Below are 20,782 nucleotides of genomic sequence, written 5' to 3'. Positions count from 1 at the left end.
AAATAAAAAAGTTATGGCTCTGGGAAGGAGGGGAGCGAAAAACGAACACGGAAAAACGAAAAATCCCCTGGTCATGAAGGGGTTAATGACCGGGCCAATTTTTGCAATTCTGACCACTGTCACTTTATGAGGATATAACTGGAACGCTTCAATGGATCCCGCTGATTCTGAGATTGTTTTTTTCGTGACATATTGTACTTCATGTTAGTGGTAACATTTCTTCAATATTACTTGCGATTATTTATGAAAAAAACGGAAATATGGCGAAAATTTTTAAAATTTTGCAATTTTCAAACTTTGTATTTTTATGCCCTTAAATCAGAGAGATATGTCACGAAAAATAGTTAATAAATAACATTTCCCACACGTCTACTTTACATCAGCACAATTTTGGAAACAAATTTTTTTTTTGTTAGGGAGTTATAAGGGTTAAAAGTTGACCAGCAATTTCTCATTTTTACAACACCATTTTTTTTTAGGGACCACATCACATTTGAAGTCATTTTGAGGGGTCTATATGATAGAAAATAATGAAGTGTGACACCATTCTGAAAACTACACCCCTCAAGGTTCTCAAAACCACATTCAAGAAGTTTATTAACCCTTTACGTGCTTCACAGGAACTGAAACAATGTGGAAGGAAAAAATGAACATTTAACTTTTTTTTGCAAACATCTTAATTCAGAACCATTTTTTTTATTTTCACAAGTGTAAAAACAGAAACGTAACCATAAATTTTGTTATGCAATTTCTCCTGAATACGCCAATACCCCATATGTGGGGGTAAACCACTTTTTGGGCGCACCGCAGAACTTAGAAGTGAAGGAGCGCCGTTTGACTTTTTCAATGCAGAATTGGCTGGAATTGAGATCGGACACCATGTCACGTTTAGAGAGCCCCTGATGTGCCTAAACAGTGGAAACCCCCCACAAGTGACACCATTTTGGAAACTAGACCCCTTAAGGAACTTATCTAGATGTGTGGTGAGCACTTTGAACCCCCAAGTGCTTCACAGAAGTTTATAACGTAGAGCCGTGAAAATAAAAAATCGCTTTTGTTTACACAAAAATGATCTTTTTGCCCACAAATTTTTATTTTCACAAGGGTAACAGGAGAAATTAGACCACAAAAGTTGTTGTGCAATTTCTCCTGAGTACGCTGATACCCAATATGTGGGGGTAAACCACTGTTAGGGCGCACCGCAGAGCTTGGAAGAGAAGGAGTGCCGTTTTACTTTTTCAATGTAGAATTGGCTGGAATTGAGATCGGACACCATGTCACGTTTAGAGAGCCCCTGATGTGCCTTAACAGTGGAAACCCCCCACAAGTGACACCATTTTGGAAACTAGACCCCTTAAGGAACTTATCTAGATGTGTGGTGAGCACTTTGAACCCCCATGTGCTTCACAGAAGTTTATAACGTAGAGCCATGAAGAAAAAAAAATCGCATTTTTTCTACAAAAATGATATTTTTGCCCACAAATTTTTATTTTCACAAGGGTAACAGGAGAAATTAGACCACTAAAGTTGTTGTGCAATTTCTCCTGAGTACGGCGATACCCAATATGTGGGGGTAAACCACTGTTTGGGCGCATCGCAGAGCTTGGAAGAGAAAGAGTGCCGTTTTACTTTTTCAATGTAGAATTGGCTGGAATTGAGATCGGACGCCATGTCGTGTTTGGAGAGCCCCTGATGTGCCTAAACAGTAGAAATCCCCCACAAGTGACCCCATTTTGGAAACTAGACCCTCCATGGAACTTATCTAGATGTGTGGTGAGAACTTTGAATGCCCAAGTGCTTCACAGAAGTTTATAATGCAGAGTCGTGAAAATAAAAAAAAAATATTTTTTCCACAAAAAAGATTTTTTAGCCCCCAAGTTCTTATTTTCACAAGGGTAACAAGAGAAACTGGACCCCAAAAGTTGTTGTCCAATTTGTCCTGAGTATGCTGGTACCCCATATGTGGGGGTAAACCACTGTTTGGGCGCACGGCAGAGCTCGGAAGGAAGGAGCGCCGTTTTGGAATGCAGACTTTGATAGAATGGTCTGCGGGCATTATGTTGCGTTTGCAGACCCCCTGATGTACCTAACCAGTAGAAACCCTCCACAAGTGACCCCATTTTGGAAACTAGACCCCCCCAAGGAACTTATCTAGATGTGTGGTGAGAACTTTGAATGCCCAAGTGCTTCACAGAAGTTTAGAATGCAGAGTCGTGAAAATAAAAAATATTTTTTTTTTCACAAAAAAGATATTGTAGCCCCCAAGTTTTTATTTTCACAAGGGTAACAGGAGAAATTAGACCACTAAAGTTGTTGTCCAATTTATCCTGAGTATGCTGATGCCCCATATGTGGGGGTAAACCACTGTTTGGGCGCATGGCAGAGCTCGGAAGGGAAGGAGCGCCGTTTTGGAATGCAGACTTAGATAGAATGGTCTGTGGGCGTTATGTTGCGTTTGCAGAGCCCCTGATGTACCTAAACAGTAGTATCCCCCCACAAGTGACCCCGTTTTGGAAACTAGACCCCCCAAGGAACTTATATAGATGTGTGGTGAGAACTTTGAATGCCCAAGTGCTTCACAGAAGTTTATAATGCAGAGTCATAAAAAATATATATATATATATATATTTTTCCACAAAAAGGATTTTGTAGCCCCCAAGTTTTTATTTTCACAAGGGTAACAAGAGAAATTGGACCCCAGAAGTTGTTGTCCAATTTATCCCGAGTATGCTGATGCCCCATATGTGGGGGTAACCCACTGTTTGGGCGCACGGCAGAGCTCAGAAGGGAGGGAGCACCATTTGACTTTTTGAGCGCAAAATTGGCTGTCGTGTTTGGAGACCCCCTGATGTACCTAAACAGTGGAAATCCCCCAATTCTAGCTCCAACCCTAACCCCAACACACCCCTAACCCTAATCCATAATCCTAATCACTAACCCTAACCATAATCACAACCCTTACCCCAAAACAACCCTAATGTCAACCCTAACCATAACCCTAATCAAAACCCTAAATCCAACACACCCCTAATCCTAATATCAACCCTAACCTCAAACCTAACCCTAATCCCAATACACCCCTAATCACAACCCTAACCTTAACCCTAATCCCAAACCTAACCCTAATCCCAAGCGTAACCCTAATGCCAACCCTAACCCTAATACCAACCCTAATCCAAACCCTAACCCTAATCCCAACTCTAACCCTAACTTTAGCCCCAACCCTAGCCCTAACTTTAGCCCCAACCCTAACCCTAGCCCTAAGGCTACTTTCACACTTGCGTCGTTTGGCATCCGTCGCAATCCGTCGTTTTGGACAAGAAACGGATCCTGCAAATGTGCCCGCAGGATGCGTTTTTTGCCCATAGACTTGTATTGCCGACGGATCGTGACGGATGGCCACACGTCACGTCCGTAGTGCACTGGATCAGTGTTTTGGCGGACCGTCAGCACAAAAAAACGTTCAATGTAACGTTTTTTTGTACGTCGCATCCGCCATTTCTGACCGCGCATGCGTGGCCGTAACTCCGCCCCCTCCTCCCCAGGACATAGATTGGGCAGCGGATGCGTTGAAAAACTACATCCGCTGCCCACGTTGTGCACAATTTTCACAACGTGCGTCAGTATGTCGGGCCGATGCATTGCGACGGCCCCGTACCGACGTAAGTGTGAAAGAAGCCTAACCCTAAATTTAGCGCCAACCCTAACTCTAAATTTAGCCCCAACCCTAACCCTAAATTTAGCCCTAACCCTAATCCTAGCCCTAGCCCTAACCCTACCCCTAACCCTAACCCTAGCCCTAACCCTACCCCTAACCCTACCCCTAACCCTAGCCCTAACCCTAACCCTAATTTTAGCCCCAACTGCTCTTCTACTGCCGGCCGGCAGATGGAGCCAGATGCACTGCGCATGCGCCCGCCATTTTCTTTTCCCCAGAAGACGCCGGCGGCCAGGAGGAGCAGCAGGAGGATCCAGGGACACAGGTGAGTATGATAGGGTCCCCGAATCCCCCTATTTCTCTGTCCTCTGATGTGCGATCACATCAGAGGACAGAGAATTACACTTAGCTTTTTTTTTTTTTTTGCGGTCGCCGGTAAACAGTTAATTACCGGCGATCGCAAAACAGAGGTTGCTAAAACCGACCCCGATCATGCTCTTTGGGGTCTCGGCTACCCCCGGCAGCCGAGACCCCAAAGATTCCCGCGGGGCCGGCCGGCGGGCGCACTGCGCATGCGCCCGCCATTTTCAAGATGGCGGCGCCCACCGGGAGCCACGAGGAGCATCGGGGGAGATAGGTAAGTATTGGGGGGCTACCTGGGACCCCTTTTCTCTATCCTCCGATGTGCGATCACATCGGAGGATAGAGAAATTAAAAAGAGATCGCGTTTTTTTTTTTTGCGATCGCCGGTAAACGGTTAATTACCGGCGATCGCAAATGCGGGGTGGGTTAAAAAAAACCCCGAATCATGTTCTCTGGGGTCTCGGCTACCCCCGGCAGCCGGGACCCCGGAGAAAATCCGACTCTGGGGGGCGCTATTTACTTTTTCCACAGCGCCGTTAATTAACGGCGCTGTGGTTTAAGTACCCTTAGCGGCCGCCGTTAAAAGGCGTATCGGTGGTCGCTAAGGGGTTAAACATAGAGGATACAAGCTTCAGCACAAACCATATGGGTAAGAATCTCAACGCGTTTCTGGAGACTAAGCTCCCTTAATCATGACATCACAATCTTGATGTCTTTTTCACGGATTCGGTGAAGCTGGACAATTTCTTCTTGGATTCTACACGCCTGGACCCAGCGGGTCCGTGCCCCCAAAACTCAGCTTATGCATCACGGGTGAGCTGGTTTATATTCCTACACTAGAAAGATAAAGGGATATATAAAGAACAAATATACAAGTATACAGTCAGGAGTATAGTACAAGGGTAAGGTATAGATAGATTTCAATTACCGTGTGTAGCATGTGACCACAGGGAGGCGCTGATGGATCACAGGTCCAATTCTTTGCTACGTGGTTCCTTTAGGCGTTTCAGATATTGGGCTTTCTGCCAGTAGAGGAACTCAGTCCACAGCTTCAGGAAGATAGCCACAAGGAAACCGGTGATGCGCTCGCCGTTGCCACTGGACCACGGTGTGGACACCGGACAGCAGCGTGGATACCAGACAGCAGCGAGAACACATTTCTGCCGCCAGTATCCTGTGGAAGGGACCCTGCCCAGCTGCATCACCACCAACACCGGACCTGCAGCATCGCACCCCGGTACTGCAGCATTGCCCCACTGCTGCCGCAGCTGGCTTCCTGAGGAAGGGACCATGCCTCCTGTGACCCCTCTGTACCACCACCGACCCTCAGGTAAGATACCTTAAATTCGGACAATAAGACCATCTCATAAAAATCTTTTTTCTTCTATTTTCCACCCCAAAATTTGGGGTGCGTCTTATAGTCCAAAAAATACGGTAATCACCAAAAAAGGCGCACTAGAAAAATACAGGTACAAGGGTAGGGTAGATAGGTTTCAATTACCGTGTTATGTAGCATGTGACCATAGGGAGGCGCTGATGGATCACAGGTCCAAATCATAGTTATGTGGTTCCCTTAGCCGCGTCAGATTTGTGCCACAATGGCAGCCTAGTTAAACAAAGGAAGCCAGTTGGCTCCTAGCTGCACAAGCGTTCACACCCTTGTGATAATTGCTGTAGACACAGAGTCTATAGGTACCGTCACACTAGACGATATCGCTAGCGATCCGTGACGTTGCAGCGTCCTGGCTAGCGATATCGTCCAGTGTGACAGGCAGCAGCGATCAGGCCCCTGCTGTGCTGTCGCTGGTCGGGGAAGAAAGTCCAGAACTTTGTTTCGTCGCTGGACTCCCTGCAGACATCGCTGAATCGGCGTGTGTGACACCAATTCAGCGATGTCTTCGCTGGTAACCAGGGTAAACATCGGGTTACTAAGCGCAGGGCCGCACTTAGTAACCCGATGTTTACCCTGGTTACCATCGTTAAAGTAAAAAAAACAAACGCTACATACTTACCTACCGCTGTCTGTCCCCGGCGCTGGGCTTCTCTGCTCTGGCTGTGGCTGCGGCCGGAAAGCAGAGCGGTGACGTCAGCCAGCGGTAGGTAAGTATGTAGCGTTTGTTTTTTTTACTTTAGTTACCCGATGTTTACCCTGGTTACCGGCATCGTTGGTCGCTGGAGAGCGGTCTGTGTGACAGCTCTCCAGCGACCAAACAGCGACGCTGCAGCGATCCGGATCGTTGTCGGTATCGCTGCAGCGTCGCTTAGTGTGACGGTACCTTATGGCTTTCAGTCCCCCCTGGAGAGAGCTTCAAAAGACTTGTTGCTTGGGTTAATTAAAGAAAAACAATGAATAGTCTTGTGGAATCCCAAGGGTGGGGGCCGAGTTTCGGAGCACGCATTCTGGGGCAAAATGTATCTGACCGGGATTTCCATCAGATATCAAAATGATATCAATTAGATATCATTTTCCCATATCTCACAATGACAGACCGGTCAATGACGAGATATCAATCCTGGCACAGGACTACAGACTGGTTGCTGACGAGATATCAATCCTGGCACAGGACGGCAGACTGTTCACTGACGAGATATCAATCCTGGCACAGGACTACAGACTGGTCACTGACGAGATATCATTCCTGGCACAGCAGAGCAGACTGGTCACTGACGAGATATCAATCCTGGCACAGGACTACAGACTGGTCAACGACGAGATATTCCTGGCACAGGACGGCAGACTGGTCAACGACGAGATATCATTCCTGGCACAGGACGGCAGACTGGTCAACGATGAGATATTCCTGGCACAGGACAGCAGACTGGTCACTGACGAGATATAATTCCTGGCACAGCAGAGCAGACTTGTCACTGACGAGATATCAATCCTGGCACAGGACTACAGACTGGTCAACGACGAGATATTCCTGGCACAGGACGGCAGACTGGTCAACGACGAGATATTCCTGGCACAGGACTACAGACTGGTCACTGACGAGATATCAATCCTGGCACAGGACTACAGACTGGTCACTGACGAGATATCATTCCTGGCACAGGACTACAGACTGGTCACTGATGAGATATCATTCCTGGCACAGGATGGCAGACTGGTCACCGACGAGATATCAATCCTGACACAGGACTACAGACTGGTCACCGACGAGATATCACTCCTGGCACAGGGCTACAGACTGGTCACTGACGAGATATCAATCCTGACACAGGGCTACAGACTGGTCACCGACGAGATATCATTCCTGGCACAGGATGACAGACTGGTCACCGACGAGATATCATTCCTGGCACAGGATGACAGACTGGTCACCGAAGAGATATCATTCCTGGCACAGGACTACAGACTGGTCACTGACGAGATATCATTCCTGGCACAGGATGGCAGACTGGTCACCGACGAGATATCAATCCTGACACAGGACTACAGACTGGTCACTGACGAGATATCACTCCTGGCACAGGGCTACAGACTGGTCACTGACGAGATATCAATCCTGACACAGGGCTACAGACTGGTCACCGACGAGATATCATTCCTGGCACAGGATGACAGACTGGTCACCGACGAGATATCATTCCTGGCACAGGATGACAGACTGGTCACCGACGAGATATCATTCCTGGCACAGGATGGCAGACTGGTCACTGACGAGATATCATTCCTGGCACAGGATGACAGACTGGTCACTGATGATATATCATTCCTGGCACAGGATGGCAGACTGGTCACCGACGAGATATCAATCCTGACACAGGACTACAGACAGGTCACTGACGAGATATCACTCCTGGCACAGGGCTACAGACTGGTCGCTGACGAGATATCACTCCTGGCACAGGGCTACAGACTGGTCACTGACGAGATATCATTCCTGGCACAGAACGGCAGACTGGTCACCGACGAGATATCATTCCTGGCACAGAATGGCAGACTGGTCACCGACGAGATATCATTCCTGGCACAGGATGGCAGACTGGTCACCGACGAGATATCATTCCTGGCACAGGATGGCAGACTGGTCACTGACGAGATATCAATCCTGGCACAGGATGGCAGACTGGTCACGACGAGATATCAATCCTGGCACAGGACGGCAGACTGGTCACTGACGAGATATCAATCCTGGCACAGGACTACAGACTGGTCACTGACGAGATATCATTCCTGGCACAGCAGAGCAGACTGGTCACTGACGAGATATCAATCCTGGCACAGGACTACAGGCTGGTCAACGACGAGATATCATTCCTGGCACAGGACTACAGACTGGTCACTGACGAGATATCATTCCTGGCACAGGACGGCAGACTGATCACTGACGAGATATCAATCCTGGCACAGGACTACAGACTGGTCAACGACGAGATATTCCTGGCACAGGACGGCAGACTGGTCAACGACGAGATATCATTCCTGGCACAGGACGGCAGACTGGTCACCAACGAGACATCAATCCTGGCACAGGACTACAGACTGGTCAACGACGAGATATTCCTGGCACAGGACGGCAGACTGGTCAACGACGAGATATTCCTGGCACAGGACTACAGACTGGTCACTGACGAGATATCATTCCTGGCACAGCAGAGCAGACTGGTCACTGACGAGATATCAATCCTGGCACAGGACTACAGACTGGTCACTGACGAGATATCATTCCTGGCACAGGATGGCAGACTGGTCACTGACGAGATATCATTCCTGGCACAGGATGACATACTGGTCACCGACGAGATATCATTCCTGGCACAGGATGACAGACTGGTCACCGAAGAGATATCATTCCTGGCACAGGACTACAGACTGGTCACTGACGAGATATCATTCCTGGCACAGGATGGCAGACTGGTCACCGACGAGATATCAATCCTGACACAGGACTACAGACTGGTCACTGACGAGATATCACTCCTGGCACAGGGCTACAGACTGGTCACTGACGAGATATCAATCCTGACACAGGGCTACAGACTGGTCACCGACGAGATATCATTCCTGGCACAGGATAACAGACTGGTCACCGACGAGATATCATTCCTGGCACAGGATGACAGACTGGTCACCGACGAGATATCATTCCTGGCACAGGATGGCAGACTGGTCACTGACGAGATATCATTCCTGGCACAGGATGACAGACTGGTCACTGATGAGATATCATTCCTGGCACAGGATGGCAGACTGGTCACTGACGAGATATCATTCCTGGCACAGGATGGCAGACTGGTCACTGACGAGATATCATTCCTGGCACAGGATGGCAGACTGGTCACCGACGAGATATCAATCCTGACACAGGACTACAGACAGGTCACTGACGAGATATCACTCCTGGCACAGGGCTACAGACTGGTCACTGACGAGATATCATTCCTGGCACAGGATGGCAGACTGGTCACTGACGAGATATCATTCCTGGCACAGGATGACAGACTGGTCACTGATGAGATATCATTCCTGGCACAGGATGGCAGACTGGTCACTGACGAGATATCATTCCTGGCACAGGATGGCAGACTGGTCACTGACGAGATATCATTCCTGGCACAGGATGGCAGACTGGTCACCGACGAGATATCAATCCTGACACAGGACTACAGACAGGTCACTGACGAGATATCACTCCTGGCACAGGGCTACAGACTGGTCACCGACGAGATATCATTCCTGGCACAGGATGACAGACTGGTCACCGACGAGATATCATTCCTGGCACAGGATGACAGACTGGTCACTGACGAGATATCATTCCTGGCACAGGATGGCAGACTGGTCACTGACGAGATAGCATTCCTGGCACAGGACTACAGACTGGTCACTGACGAGATATCATTCCTGGCACAGGATGGCAGACTGGTCACTGACGAGATATCATTCCTGGCACAGGATGACAGACTGGTCACCGACGAGATATCATTCCTGGCACAGGATGACAGACTGGTCACCGAAGAGATATCATTCCTGGCACAGGACTACAGACTGGTCACTGACGAGATATCATTCCTGGCACAGGATGGCAGACTGGTCACCGACGAGATATCAATCCTGACACAGGACTACAGACTGGTCACTGACGAGATATCACTCCTGGCACAGGGCTACAGACTGGTCACTGACGAGATATCAATCCTGACACAGGGCTACAGACTGGTCACCGACGAGATATCATTCCTGGCACAGGATGACAGACTGGTCACCGACGAGATATCATTCCTGGCACAGAATGACAGACTGGTCACCGACGAGATATCATTCCTGGCACAGGATGGCAGACTGGTCACTGACGAGATATCATTCCTGGCACAGGATGACAGACTGGTCACTGATGATATATCATTCCTGGCACAGGATGGCAGACTGGTCACCGACGAGATATCAATCCTGACACAGGACTACAGACAGGTCACTGACGAGATATCACTCCTGGCACAGGGCTACAGACTGGTCGCTGACGAGATATCACTCCTGGCACAGGGCTACAGACTGGTCACTGACGAGATATCATTCCTGGCACAGAACGGCAGACTGGTCACCGACGAGATATCATTCCTGGCACAGGATGGCAGACTGGTCACCGACGAGATATCATTCCTGGCACAGGATGGCAGACTGGTCACCGACGAGATATCATTCCTGGCACAGGATGGCAGACTGGTCACTGACGAGATATCAATCCTGGCACAGGATGGCAGACTGGTCACGACGAGATATCAATCCTGGCACAGGACGGCAGACTGGTCACTGACGAGATATCAATCCTGGCACAGGACTACAGACTGGTCACTGACGAGATATCATTCCTGGCACAGCAGAGCAGACTGGTCACTGACGAGATATCAATCCTGGCACAGGACTACAGACTGGTCACTGACGAGATATCATTCCTGGCACAGCAGAGCAGACTGGTCAACGACGAGATATCATTCCTGGCACAGGACTACAGACTGGTCACTGACGAGATATCATTCCTGGCACAGGATGGCAGACTGATCACTGACGAGATATCAATCCTGGCACAGGACTACAGACTGGTCAACGACGAGATATTCCTGGCACAGGACGGCAGACTGGTCAACGACGAGATATCATTCCTGGCACAGGACGGCAGACTGGTCACCAACGAGACATCAATCCTGGCACAGGACTACAGACTGGTCAACGACGAGATATTCCTGGCACAGGACGGCAGACTGGTCAACGACGAGATATTCCTGGCACAGGACTACAGACTGGTCACTGACGAGATATCAATCCTGGCACAGGACTACAGACTGGTCACTGACGAGATATCATTCCTGGCACAGCAGAGCAGACTGGTCACTGACGAGATATCAATCCTGGCACAGGACTACAGACTGGTCACTGATGAGATATCATTCCTGGCACAGGATGGCAGACTGGTCACCGACGAGATATCAATCCTGACACAGGACTACAGACTGGTCACCGACGAGATATCACTCCTGGCACATGGCTACAGACTGGTCACTGACGAGATATCAATCCTGACACAGGGCTACAGACTGGTCACCGACGAGATATCATTCCTGGCACAGGATGACAGATTGGTCACCGACGAGATATCATTCCTGGCACAGGATGACAGACTGGTCACTGACGAGATATCATTCCTGGCACAGGATGGCAGACTGGTCACTGACGAGATAGCATTCCTGGCACAGGACTACAGACTGGTCACTGACGAGATATCATTCCTGGCACAGGATGACATACTGGTCACCGACGAGATATCATTCCTGGCACAGGATGACAGACTGGTCACCGAAGAGATATCATTCCTGGCACAGGACTACAGACTGGTCACTGACGAGATATCATTCCTGGCACAGGATGGCAGACTGGTCACCGACGAGATATCAATCCTGACACAGGACTACAGACTGGTCACTGACGAGATATCACTCCTGGCACAGGGCTACAGACTGGTCACTGACGAGATATCAATCCTGACACAGGGCTACAGACTGGTCACCGACGAGATATCATTCCTGGCACAGGATAACAGACTGGTCACCGACGAGATATCATTCCTGGCACAGGATGACAGACTGGTCACCGACGAGATATCATTCCTGGCACAGGATGGCAGACTGGTCACTGACGAGATATCATTCCTGGCACAGGATGACAGACTGGTCACTGATGAGATATCATTCCTGGCACAGGATGGCAGACTGGTCACTGACGAGATATCATTCCTGGCACAGGATGGCAGACTGGTCACTGACGAGATATCATTCCTGGCACAGGATGGCAGACTGGTCACCGACGAGATATCAATCCTGACACAGGACTACAGACAGGTCACTGACGAGATATCACTCCTGGCACAGGGCTACAGACTGGTCACTGACGAGATATCATTCCTGGCACAGGATGGCAGACTGGTCACTGACGAGATATCATTCCTGGCACAGGATGACAGACTGGTCACTGATGAGATATCATTCCTGGCACAGGATGGCAGACTGGTCACTGACGAGATATCATTCCTGGCACAGGATGGCAGACTGGTCACTGACGAGATATCATTCCTGGCACAGGATGGCAGACTGGTCACCGACGAGATATCAATCCTGACACAGGACTACAGACAGGTCACTGACGAGATATCACTCCTGGCACAGGGCTACAGACTGGTCACCGACGAGATATCATTCCTGGCACAGGATGACAGACTGGTCACCGACGAGATATCATTCCTGGCACAGGATGGCAGACTGGTCACTGACGAGATATCATTCCTGGCACAGGATGGCAGACTGGTCACCGACGAGATATCAATCCTGACACAGGACTACAGACAGGTCACTGACGAGATATCACTCCTGGCACAGGGCTACAGACTGGTCGCTGACGAGATATCACTCCTGGCACAGGGCTACAGACTGGTCACTGACGAGATATCGTTCCTGGCACAGAACGGCAGACTGGTCACCGACGAGATATCATTCCTGGCACAGGATGGCAGACTGGTCACCGACGAGATATCATTCCTGGCACAGGATGGCAGACTGGTCACCGACGAGATATCATTCCTGGCACAGGATGGCAGACTGGTCACTGACGAGATATCAATCCTGGCACAGGATGGCAGACTGGTCACGACGAGATATCAATCCTGGCACAGGACGGCAGACTGGTCACTGACGAGATATCAATCCTGGCACAGGACTACAGACTGGTCACTGACGAGATATCACTCCTGGCACAGCAGAGCAGACTGGTCACTGACGAGATATCAATCCTGGCACAGGACTACAGACTGGTCAACGACGAGATATCATTCCTGGCACAGGACTACAGACTGGTCACTGACGAGATATCATTCCTGGCACAGGACGGCAGACTGGTCACTGACGAGATATCATTCCTGGCACAGGACTACAGACTGGTCACTGACGAGATATCATTCCTGGCACAGGATGGCAGACTGGTCACTGACGAGATATCATTCCTGGCACAGGATGACAGACTGGTCACCGACGAGATATCATTCCTGGCACAGGATGACAGACTGGTCACCGAAGAGATATCATTCCTGGCACAGGACTACAGACTGGTCACTGACGAGATATCATTCCTGGCACAGGATGGCAGACTGGTCACCAACGAGATATCAATCCTGACACAGGACTACAGACTGGTCACTGACGAGATATCACTCCTGGCACAGGGCTACAGACTGGTCACTGACGAGATATCAATCCTGACACAGGGCTACAGACTGGTCACCGACGAGATATCATTCCTGGCACAGGATAACAGACTGGTCACCGACGAGATATCATTCCTGGCACAGGATGACAGACTGGTCACCGACGAGATATCATTCCTGGCACAGGATGGCAGACTGGTCACTGACGAGATATCATTCCTGGCACAGGATGACAGACTGGTCACTGATGAGATATCATTCCTGGCACAGGATGGCAGACTGGTCACCGACGAGATATCAATCCTGACACAGGACTACAGACAGGTCACTGACGAGATATCACTCCTGGCACAGGGCTACTGACTGGTCGCTGACGAGATATCACTCCTGGCACAGGGCTACAGACTGGTCACTGACGAGATATCGTTCCTGGCACAGAACGGCAGACTGGTCACCGACGAGATATCATTCCTGGCACAGGATGGCAGACTGGTCACCGACGAGATATCATTCCTGGCACAGGATGGCAGACTGGTCACCGACGAGATATCATTCCTGGCACAGGATGGCAGACTGGTCACTGACGAGATATCAATCCTGGCACAGGATGGCAGACTGGTCACGACGAGATATCAATCCTGGCACAGGACGGCAGACTGGTCACTGACGAGATATCAATCCTGGCACAGGACTACAGACTGGTCACTGACGAGATATCACTCCTGGCACAGCAGAGCAGACTGGTCACTGACGAGATATCAATCCTGGCACAGGACTACAGACTGGTCAACGACGAGATATCATTCCTGGCACAGGACTACAGACTGGTCACTGACGAGATATCATTCCTGGCACAGGATGGCAGACTGGTCACTGACGAGATATCAATCCTGGCACAGGACTACAGACTGGTCAACGACGAGATATTCCTGGCACAGGACGGCAGACTGGTCAACGACGAGATATCATTCCTGGCACAGGACGGCAGACTGGTCACCGACGAGACATCATTCCAGGCACAGGCCTACAGACTGGTAACTGACGAGATATCATTCCTGGCACAGGATGGCAGACTGGTCACCGACGAGATATCATTCCTGGCACAGGATGACAGACTGGTCACCGACGAGATATCATTCCTGGCACAGGATGGCAGACTGGTCACTGACGAGATATCATTCCTGCCACAGGATGACAGACTGGTCACCGACGAGATATCATTCCTGGCACAGGATGACAGACTGGTCACCGAAGAGATATCATTCCTGGCACAGGACTACAGACTGGTCACTGACGAGATATCATTCCTGGCACAGGATGGCAGACTGGTCACCGACGAGATATCAATCCTGACACAGGACTACAGACTGGTCACTGACGAGATATCACTCCTGGCACAGGGCTACAGACTGGTCACTGACGAGATATCAATCCTGACACAGGGCTACAGACTGGTCACCGACGAGATATCATTCCTGGCACAGGATGACAGACTGGTCACCGACGAGATATCATTCCTGGCACAGGATGACAGACTGGTCACCGACGAGATATCATTCCTGGCACAGGATGGCAGACTGGTCACTGACGAGATATCATTCCTGGCACAGGATGACAGACTGGTCACTGATGATATATCATTCCTGGCACAGGATGGCAGACTGGTCACCGACGAGATATCAATCCTGACACAGGACTACAGACAGGTCACTGACGAGATATCACTCCTGGCACAGGGCTACAGACTGGTCGCTGACGAGATATCACTCCTGGCACAGGGCTACAGACTGGTCACTGACGAGATATCATTCCTGGCACAGAACGGCAGACTGGTCACCGACGAGATATCATTCCTGGCACAGGATGGCAGACTGGTCACCGACGAGATATCATTCCTGGCACAGGATGGCAGACTGGTCACCGACGAGATATCATTCCTGGCACAGGATGGCAGACTGGTCACTGACGAGATATCAATCCTGGCACAGGACTACAGGCTGGTCAACGACGAGATATCATTCCTGGCACAGGACTACAGACTGGTCACTGACGAGATATCATTCCTGGCACAGGACGGCAGACTGATCACTGACGAGATATCAATCCTGGCACAGGACTACAGACTGGTCAACGACGAGATATTCCTGGCACAGGACGGCAGACTGGTCAACGACGAGATATCATTCCTGGCACAGGACGGCAGACTGGTCACCGACGAGACATCAATCCTGGCACAGGACTACAGACTGGTCAACGACGAGATATTCCTGGCACAGGACGGCAGACTGGTCAACGACGAGATATTCCTGGCACAGGACTACAGACTGGTCACCGACGAGATATCACTCCTGGCACATGGCTACAGACTGGTCACTGACGAGATATCAATCCTGACACAGGGCTACAGACTGGTCACCGACGAGATATCATTCCTGGCACAGGATGACAGACTGGTCACCGACGAGATATCATTCCTGGCACAGGATGACAGACTGGTCACTGACGAGATATCATTCCTGGCACAGGATGGCAGACTGGTCACTGACGAGATAGCATTCCTGGCACAGGACTACAGACTGGTCACTGACGAGATATCATTCCTGGCACAGGATGGCAGACTGGTCACTGACGAGATATCATTCCTGGCACAGGATGACAGACTGGTCACCGACGAGATATCATTCCTGGCACAGGATGACAGACTGGTCACCGAAGAGATATCATTCCTGGCACAGGACTACAGACTGGTCACTGACGAGATATCATTCCTGGCACAGGACGGCAGACTGATCACTGACGAGATATCAATCCTGGCACAGGACTACAGACTGGTCAACGACGAGATATTCCTGACACAGGACTACAGACAGGTCACTGACGAGATATCACTCCTGGCACAGGGCTACAGACTGGTCACTGACGAGATATCAATCCTGACACAGGGCTACAGACTGGTCACCGACGAGATATCATTCCTGGCACAGGATAACAGACTGGTCACCGACGAGATATCATTCCTGGCACAGGATGACAGACTGGTCACCGACCAGATATCATTCCTGGCACAGGATGGCAGACTGGTCACTGACGAGATATCATTCCTGGCACAGGATGACAGACTGGTCACTGATGAGATATCATTCCTGGCACAGGATGGCAGACTGGTCACTGACGAGATATCATTCCTGGCACAGGATGGCAGACTGGTCACTGACGAGATATCATTCCTGGCACAGGATGGCAGACTGGTCACCGACGAGATATCAATCCTGACACAGGACTACAGACAGGTCACTGACGAGATATCACTCCTGGCACAGGGCTACAGACTGGTCACTGACGAGATATCACTCCTGGCACAGGGCTACAGACTGGTCACTGACGAGATATCATTCCTGGCACAGGATGGCAGACTGGTCACTGACGAGATATCATTCCTGGCACAGGATGACAGACTGGTCACTGATGAGATATCATTCCTGGCACAGGATGGCAGACTGGTCACTGACGAGATATCATTCCTGGCACAGGATGGCAGACTGGTCACTGACGAGATATCATTCCTGGCACAGGATGGCAGACTGGTCACCGACGAGATATCAATCCTGACACAGGACTACAGACAGGTCACTGACGAGATATCACTCCTGGCACAGGGCTACAGACTGGTCACCGACGAGATATCATTCCTGGCACAGGATGACAGACTGGTCACCGACGAGATATCATTCCTGGCACAGGATGGCAGACTGGTCACTGACGAGATATCATTCCTGGCACAGGATGGCAGACTGGTCACCGACGAGATATCAATCCTGACACAGGACTACAGACAGGTCACTGACGAGATATCACTCCTGGCACAGGGCTACAGACTGGTCGCTGACGAGATATCACTCCTGGCACAGGGCTACAGACTGGTCACTGACGAGATATCGTTCCTGGCACAGAACGGCAGACTGGTCACCGACGAGATATCATTCCTGGCACAGGATGGCAGACTGGTCACCGACGAGATATCATTCCTGGCACAGGATGGCAGACTGGTCACCGACGAGATATCATTCCTGGCACAGGATGGCAGACTGGTCACTGACGAGATATCAATCCTGGCACAGGATGACAGACTGGTCACGACGAGATATCAATCCTGGCACAGGACGGCAGACTGGTCACTGACGAGATATCAATCCTGGCACAGGACTACAGACTGGTCACTGACGAGATATCACTCCTGGCACAGCAGAGCAGACTGGTCACTGACGAGATATCAATCCTGGCACAGGTGGCTCAGTTGTTGGAGGTCTTTGAGGAGTCACTGGAGAGGGGTATATTGCCTGATTCCATGAGGGAGGCCATTATTGTGGTCATCCCCAAACCAGACAAGAACCCAAGATTGCCGGAGTCATATAGGCCGATATCACTCCTAACGACAGATGTCAAGATTCTGGCTAAGGCCCTGGCGAACAGGCTGACCCGGGTGATAGAAAAAGTGGTTCATTCGGACCAATCAGGCTTTATGCCTAATAAATCAACTGCCATTAACTTGAGAAGGCTATTTCTTAATATGCAAATACCGGCTGATAATGCTGGCAAGAGAGTGGTGGTTTCCCTCGATGCACACAAGGCCTTTGATAGTATAGAATGGCAATACCTGTGGTCGGTGCTGAGTCGTTGTGGGTTTGGGCCAGTCTTTGTGTCATGGGTGAGACTCCTATACTCCTCTCCGGTGGCCAAAATCAGGGTGAACAATATGATGTCAGACAGCTTTCAGCTTTTTAGAGGTACAAGGCAGGGGTGCCCGTTGTCCCCGCTGCTGTTTGCTTTGGCGGTGGAACCGCTGGCAGCGACTATCAGACGGTCTCAAATGGTGAAAGGGTTTTTATATGGGAAGATGGAGGAAAAAATCGCCTTATATGCAGATGACATACTGCTTTTCCTTGAGAGCTCTGGGGAACCACTAAGAAATGTAATAGCATTAATCGAGAGATTTGGGCAAATTTCAGGGCTAGTTATTAATTGGGACAAATCGAGCGTTATGCAGATAGATAGAGAAGTGGATTGTACAAGGGAGGTGGAAGAAGATACAAAATTAAGGGTGGTCACTCAGTTTAAATATTTGGGGATTCAGGTAGCTCTTCCCTTAACTAGATTTGAGGAACTTAATCTCGAGCCTTTAGTAACTAAGATACGCACTAAGATCTCAGCTTGGAGTAAGCTAAATTTGTCAGTGGTAGGAAGAGTAAATCTCCTTAAGATGGTGGTGATGCCTCAGATCCTGTATGTCCTACATAATTCTCCGGTATGGATCCCGATGAGAACATTCCGTAAGCTGAAATCGATATTTGGAGAGTTGGTGTGGGGAAAGAAGAGCCCGAGGATTAGGCAGGAGACTTTGCAGAGACCCAAAGATGAGGGGGGGCTTGCGTTACCCAACCCATGGTTATACTTTCTGGCTGCACAGAGCCAACATCTTAGGGGATGGGGGAAAGGGTTAGTGGAAGAAATGGGTCACAGTAGTCTGGTGCATATTAGCGGGGTATGGCCCTTGAGTTTGGGTCTGGAATCAGGACTATTTAGGAAATTGGGGAATGGCTTTCCCACCATGAATTTAATTCATAGAGTATGGCAGATGCTGAAGCGTATTAGGGGAATTGGGGACTTCACGGAATTTTCACCTATCTGGGATAACTCATCTCTTCAAGAATTTAACCATATGGAAGGAATGGGAGAATGGAGAGAAAAGGGTATTAGGCTATTAGGACAATTGATTCACAGTGGGAGTCTTAGATCTTATGATGCGCTTCGGCAGGAATTTCAGTTTCCGGGATTAAAATGGTATCAATATAGGAGAGTTCAGCACGCTTTTCAGGCACAGAGGAAGAGGGGGCCCATAGTGGTTCAGAAAGATCTCATGTTAGACTGTATTCTAAATAACAATGGAACAAAGGGGGCTATATCGGAAGTATATGGGGATTTACTACACACATTCTTGGAGGATTACCCGATTAAAGCTAGAGGAAAATGGGAGGCCGAACTGGGGGAAATAGACGATGACAAATGGGGGTCTATTCTGGAATACATACCTAAATTGTCAATGAGTGAGCCTGGGAGACTCTCGCAATTGTATGTGGTTAATAGGGCCTATAGGACACCCGACTTGTTGTTCAAAGCCGGAGTGAGATTGGATTCTGAGTGCCCTAGGTGCACTCAGACTGAGGCGGGTATGCTCCACATGTTGTGGGTGTGCCCCAGGCTCTTTTCATATTGGGTAGCAGTGTTGAACCAAATTGGAGTGCTTTATGGATGTGCGATTCCCAAGGATCCAGTGGTTTGTATACTTGGGTATGTGGAGGAGTTGTCGGCCGATGAAACTGCCAAAATGGCAATAGCTAGATTGCTCTTCGTTGCAAGGAAAGTGATTGCGAGATACTGGATTAGGGAGGAACCTCCAACCAGATGAGAATTTACCGCACAGGTGAATCATATTGTCCAGCTCGAAAAAAGCATTTATACCAAGAGGAATAGGATGGGGTTTTTTCAAAAGCTATGGCAGCCATGGCTAAATGGGAATGATTAAGAGGTTGTGGTAAATAATGTTAATAATACAATTTGTCTGTAATAAAAATGATCTTCTTGGGGAGGAGGGGGGAAAGTTGGGGTTGGTTATCTGAAGGAGGGAGGGGGGAGAAGGGGTATATTTTCTTGTTAAAATGAAAAACACAAATGCACTTTGTTGTATGAATAGATAACATTTATTATGTTCAATAAAAATTTATCTGATAAAAAAAAAAATCCTGGCACAGGACTACAGACTGGTCAACGACGAGATATCATTCCTGGCACAGGACTACAGACTGGTCACTGACGAGATATCATTCCTGGCACAGGATGGCAGACTGGTCACTGACGAGATATCAATCCTGGCACAGGACTACAGACTGGTCAACGACGAGATATTCCTGGCACAGGACGGCAGACTGGTCAACGACGAGATATCATTCCTGGCACAGGACGGCAGACTGGTCACCGACGAGACATCATTCCAGGCACAGGCCTACAGACT

The sequence above is a fragment of the Ranitomeya imitator genome, chromosome 1 (genome assembly GCF_032444005.1).
Source record: "Ranitomeya imitator isolate aRanImi1 chromosome 1, aRanImi1.pri, whole genome shotgun sequence".
Lineage (NCBI taxonomy): Eukaryota > Metazoa > Chordata > Amphibia > Anura > Dendrobatidae > Ranitomeya > Ranitomeya imitator.
Note: the sequence above shows the minus strand (reverse complement) of the source record.